The sequence below is a fragment of the Mirounga leonina genome, unplaced genomic scaffold, assembly GCF_011800145.1.
Source record: "Mirounga leonina isolate KUSES-001 unplaced genomic scaffold, KU_Mleo_1.0 Mir_165, whole genome shotgun sequence".
Lineage (NCBI taxonomy): Eukaryota > Metazoa > Chordata > Mammalia > Carnivora > Phocidae > Mirounga > Mirounga leonina.
The window spans coordinates 82215853-82221978 of record NW_023270415.1 but is presented as its reverse complement, the minus strand read 5'-3'; positions in this window follow the sequence as shown (position 1 = coordinate 82221978).

Below are 6126 nucleotides of genomic sequence, written 5' to 3'. Positions count from 1 at the left end.
GGGCTCCCTGCTCAGTGGGGAGCCTGCTTCTCCCGCTCCCACTCCCCCTGCTTGTGTTCCCTCTCTCGCTGTGTTTCTCTCTGTCAAATAAATAAACAAAATCTTTAAAAATAAATACATAAACAAGTTCTCTTTCCCTACAGACACAATGTACATTAATGAGACAGGGACAGAATATCTTCAATAGACATTTCTATTAAAATATGGGAGAAGCCTCGAGTGTGGGCTGGATCTAGGGACTTGCATCCAAACAGTAGAGTATGGAAAAGGACAAATAATAACTTTACAGTAGAAGAACCTGGCAGAGGGCGCCTGGGTGGCTCAGTTGGTTAAGCGACTGCCTTCGGCTCGGGTCATGATCCTGGAGTCCTGGGATCGAGTCCCGCATCGGGCTTCCTGCTCGGCGGGGAGTCTGCTTCTCCCTCTGACCCTCCTCCCTCTCCTGCTGTCTGTCTCTCATTCCCTCTCTCAAATAAATAAATAAATAAATAAATAAATAAATAAATAAAAAAAGAACCTGGCAGACACCGCCCTAAGCGAGTAATCAAGGTCAGCATCACCGCTGATAAGTCCTGCTGACATCATGTCTCTCTGCTGTGATGCAATGAGACCACATCAGGGGCGCCTGGGGAGCTCAGGTTGTCAGGCGTCTGTCTTCTGCTCAGGTCATGACCCCAGGTCCTGGGATCGAGTCCCACGTCAGGCTCCAAGCTCAGCGGGGAGCCTGCTTGTCGCTCTCCCTCCACCTCTCCCCTTGCTTGTGCTCTCTCTCTCTCTCAAAGGAATAAATAAAATCTTAAAAAAGAGAGAGAGAGAAGACCACATCACCTCCGAGGTCTCCTCCCCAAACCCAGAACTCCAGGCTAATCACAAGAGAACATCAGACAAACCTCAGTTGAAGGACATTCTACAAAAGTGACCAGTACTCCCCAAAACTGTCAAGGTCATGAAAAAGAAGGAAAGACAAAAATTGTCAGACCACAGGAGACTAAGGAGACTAAATGCAATGTGGTCCCTTGAATTGGTTGCTGAAACAAAGAAAATGTCAGTTAAAAAAAGTGAACTCCAAATAAAGCCTGGAGTTGAGTTAATAGTAACGTACCAGTGCGGGCTTCTCGGTTGTGACAGACGTACCATAGAAATCTAAGGTACTGACATTAGGGGAAGATGAGGGAAGAGCGTCCAGGAAGTCTCTGTATTATATCTGCAATTTTTCTGTTAATCTAAATTTATTCTAAAGTACAATGTTTTCTAAGAAAGATTTTATTTATTTATTTGACAGAAACACAGCGAGAGAGGTAACACAAGCAGGGGGAGTGGGAGAAGGAGAAGCAGGCTTCCCGCGGAGCAGGGAGCCTGATGTGGGGCTCGATCCCAGGACCCTGGGATCATGACCTGAGCCGAAGGCAGAGGCTTAACGACTGAGCCACCCAGGCACCCCTCAGAGAATTTCTTACTCTGAGTAGCTTTTGCAAGCTGGAGAGACTGGGAATGAAAAAAATGTTTTACTTTCCAACCCAGTAAGTCCTAGACTGGAAATATTTTCTCCAAATTCTTCTTGAAAACTAAACAGTTCTCTCTTTAGCTCATTCATCACTTGTCATATCATTCATTGTGAAAAGAAGCCAACTGTCCCCGATTTCCTAGGGCTGCTGGGTGGGTTAGAATGACAGCGCTTTATTTTCTCGCAGTGCTGGAGACCACAAGTCTGAAATCAAGGTGTTGGCAAGGTTCATTCCTTCTGGAGTCTCTGAGGGAGAGTCTGCTCCAGGCCCCTCTTCCAGCTTCTGGTGGTGTCAGAGGTCTTTTGTGCCCCTTGGCTGACCTGCCTCTGTTCTCACGCATCTCTGTGTCTTCATAGGATGCTCTTCTGTCTTGCGTGTGTGTTTCTTCTCCTTGTAAAAGCACCTATTGAATTAAAAGTCCAGCCTACTCCAGTGATGGCTTCCTCTTAACTAATTACGTCTGCAGTGACCTTATTCCCAAATAGCATCACATTCTGAAACACTGGGGGTTAGGGCTTCGATAGATTTTTTTTTTTTTTTTTTTGCAGGGACAGGTGTGTCACACTTTAGGAGTGCTGGGATAGGTTAGGCTACGACTTCCATTCGAGGCCCTTGTGGTGGGAAGTGAGGACAGACTCTAAGGGTGTATATGAGGTCAGAAGAGGGAAGAGTCCCTGGATCTCTTCAAAGAGAACAAGTTCTCATTGGAGGGCAGCTCTTTTGGTGGTCCAGATTAGGGGTTCTGGAAATTAAAGGTGTTCAGGGACCCCCACCCAGCTGTCCTCAGCCCATACGTCAGGGTCTCATTCATTCTCAACCAGGACCTGGTCCTGGCACAGCTTTTGCCATAAGTTTAACGGTCTTTGAAATGACCCTCCCGGTCCCTGGGAACATTCTTTATTTAGAGATCTACTTTGTCTAATGTAAACATAGCCACCCCAGCCTTCTTTAGTGTTTATGTGGTATATCTTCTCCCACTCTCTTGTTTTAACCTATTTTTATATTTAAGATGGGCTTGTTGTAGACAGTATATAATTGGGCCCTGCTTTTTTATACCACCTGACACCCTCTACCTTGTAGTTGGGGTGCTTAGATCACTTACATTGAACATGATTAGTGACATGCTTGGGTTTGGATCTACCATCTTGCTGTGTGCTTTCTATGTGTCCCAACTGTACCTGTTTTCCTTTTCCTTTTCTGCCTTCTTTTGGATTTGTTGAAAATTTTGTATGATTTATTTTCTTTGTTGGCTTATTAGCTATAACTTGTGCTATTTTAATTTCTTTACTCTTTTTTTTTTTTAAAGATTTCATTTATTTATTTGACAGAGAAAGCAAGTGAGAGCGAGCACACAAGCAAGGGGGGAGCAACAGAGGGAGAGAGAGAAGCAGGCTTCCCGCAGAGCAAGGAGCCCCATGCGGGGCTGCATCCCAGGACCCTGGGATCATGATCTGAGCTGAAGGCAGACGCTTAATGACTGAGCCACCCAGGCGCCCCTAATTTCTTTACTCTTTGCAGATATATCTTTAACTTACCACAGCCCACATTCCAGTGACTATATCCCTTCACTTCTGCTGTGAGAACTTTGCCTGTCCCTTTATTTCCCCCACCTGAACACTGTGCTATCTAGTTATACATTTTACTTCTATATATGTTATAAATCCCACATACATTTTTTTAAAGATTTTATTTATTTGACAGAGACACAGCAAGAGAGGGAACAAAAGCAGGGGGAGTGGGAGAGGGAGAAGCAGGCTTCCCGCTGAGCAGGGAGCCTGACGCGGGACTCGATCCCAGGACCCTGGGATCATGACCTGAGCTGAAGGCAGATGCTCAATGACTGAGCCACCCACGTGCCCCGAATTCTTCAGCTTTTGCATGTCTGAAAATCTAGTTAACCTGTGTGTTTGAAAGATATTTTCACTGGGTATCGAATTCTAGGTTGACAATGTTTTTCTTCCAGCACTTCAGAGACGTTGCTCCGCCATCTTCTAGCTTGCCTGATTTCCATGAGAATCTGCTGTCATCCTATCATTGCTCCTTTGTACACAGCATGTGTTAATTCTTCCCTCACCCCCTGCTGGCTGCTTTCAATATTTCCCTTTATCATTTGACTATGATGTGCCGGGCTGTGGTTTTCTTCCTGTAGCATGTGTTTGGGGCTTCTTGACCTTCTTGGATTTGTACATTTATAATTTTCATCAAATCTGAAAAATTCCTGGCCATCATTTCTACATTTTTCCCCCAATCCCTCCTCCCTCTCAGGACCCCTATCACACGCATATTAGGCCATGTGAAGTTACGCCACAACTCACTGATGCTCTGCTCTTCCTCTTTTTGTCCAGTCTTTTCTTCTTCTGTGTTCTAGAGCAAATATTGAGAGTGTGCAACCCCAGGGGAAGGCCAGGGAGGTGAGGGCGGGAGGGTCCAACTGCATTAGGAATTACACAGTTGCCGGACCACCCCACGCCAACTTCCAGGGAATGCAGGCAGGATGACAGCTCCCCCTTGGTGGTCCTGACATCCTCTGGTCACCCTCTCTTCCCCTCCACTACCTCCCCCTCCTCCAGGGCCCACTCTCCTGCCCCCCCTCCCCTCTTGTGTTTCCTTTAAAGCTTCCCCAAGGAACTGTCCTGGAGGGGAATGGAAGTGTCCTGTGTCTTTTTTTTTTTTTTTAAGATTTTATTTGTCTCAGAGACAGAGAGAGAGCGAGTGCACAGGCAGGGAGAGAGGCAGAGGGAGAAGCAGGCTCCACGCTGAGCAAGGAGCCCCATGTGGGGCTTGATCCCAGGACCCTGGGATCATGACCTGAGCCAAAGGCAGATGCTTAACCGAGTGAGCCACCCTGGTGTCCATCCTACGTCTTGTTACGAGAGCAACTGTGTTTGTTAAAACTGATGGAACTCCACACTTAAGACATTTTACTGTATGGAAATTCTATCTCAAGCTTGGAATGAGGCCGGAGGGTCTGAGCAGGGTCAGGTGGTTGGATCCCTTGGAACAAAATAGGACCTGGGTCACTCAGGGCTGCTGGCCTCTCTGATGGCCCTAAAACTCAGGAGGCTGAGGGGATATCCTTCCTGAAGCAAGAAGGGGACAGTGCCCCCAGCTCTGGCTGGGTCAACTCAGGGTGAGAGGTGGGGGCTCCCTCATGCAACTCCCAGGCCCCTGTGTGCTCTCATGTCTTTGTTTACTTACTAAAAATGACATTTTGTGATATGACATCTGGGGTTGGGGGACGGATGGGGGAAGAAAGGAAACCAGATTGGCTGTGAGCCAGCCGGTCTTGGGTGATGGTGGTGATGGGCACATGTGGACCCATCCTTATCTGACTTTCTGCACTTTTGCGCACATCTGATATATATATATTTTTTACTTTCTTTTTTTTTTTTATATGACACAGAGAGACACAGCGAGAGAGGGAACACAAGCAGGGGGAGTGGAGGAGGGAGAAGCAGGCTTCCTGCAGAGCAGGGAGCCTGATGCGGGGCTCGATCCCAGGACCCCAAGATCATGACCTAAGCCGAAGGCAGACGCTTAACCAACTGAGCCACCCAGGCGCCCCGCCCCTGATATTTTTTATAATAAAAATGTAAAGAACAAAAACAAAAACAAACCCACCCTGAAATTTGCATCTTGTTTAATTTGCAAGTCTTTCCCAGTAAGGGCTCTTATTTCTTGTGTGGTAAATTGCCTGTTAACTCCTTGGGGGTCTCAGCATCTTTGTTTTGTAGAGTTCATTTACAGCAGCTATTCTATAATCAGAATATTAATCCATTGTTATATAAATATTTTCTACTACTTTGATATTTGCTCTTTGTTTTTCCTTGTCTTTTTCAAGCAGACATTTTTAGTTGCCTCGTGGTCTCACTTCTTCCCTGTAGCTCCAAAGCTCCTGCCCCAGCAGGGACCTGTTCTGCCTCATGCCGCTGTCCTCATGAGCCTCACCCAGTACACATCGCCTGTTTTGGAGTCCAGCCGGTCACCAGCAACCCCCCCCACCAACAACCTCAGCCCTGTTGCTGGGCCCTCACTTTCCCTTGGGAACCCCAGCTCCCCTCTGCCCTGCTCCCTTCCCACCAGCCTTCTCTGGGGGCTGCTTTTTCTCTCCCCAGCTCAGCTCCCTGGCCTGGAAGGGAGTACCCACCTGCCCTGTTCCTCACTGTGGCCCGCAGCCCCTTCCCCACTCCTCTTTGCAGGAGTCCCAGCTGACACCAGCCATCCGCTGTGCCCACCACCAACACCAGCCCTTGCTGTGGGCATCGCCCCATTGCTGCGCCAGGTCTGAATTCCTGGTGGTCTCAATTTCCTGTGACCACCCTTCAACTCCCTGCTCCTCAGTCTTGACCTCTTCTTCCTGCCAATGACCTCGTCCTCTGCCCCAGTTATGCCCTTGACCCTGTCACCATCTGTAACTGTCCCCCTTTACCCCCACTCTAGCATTTTCTCTCAACACCCCATTCTCAGATCATCACCTACTCCCCAGCTCAGTCCTGAAGATGCTGACCCCAGCACTCCGGAGCCCCCACACTGTCATGCCCTTACCCCTTCCTCACTCCATTTAGATTCCACAATCATTGTCACCTCTCCCTTGCATACCCTCTGGGCTCAGATGCCCCTT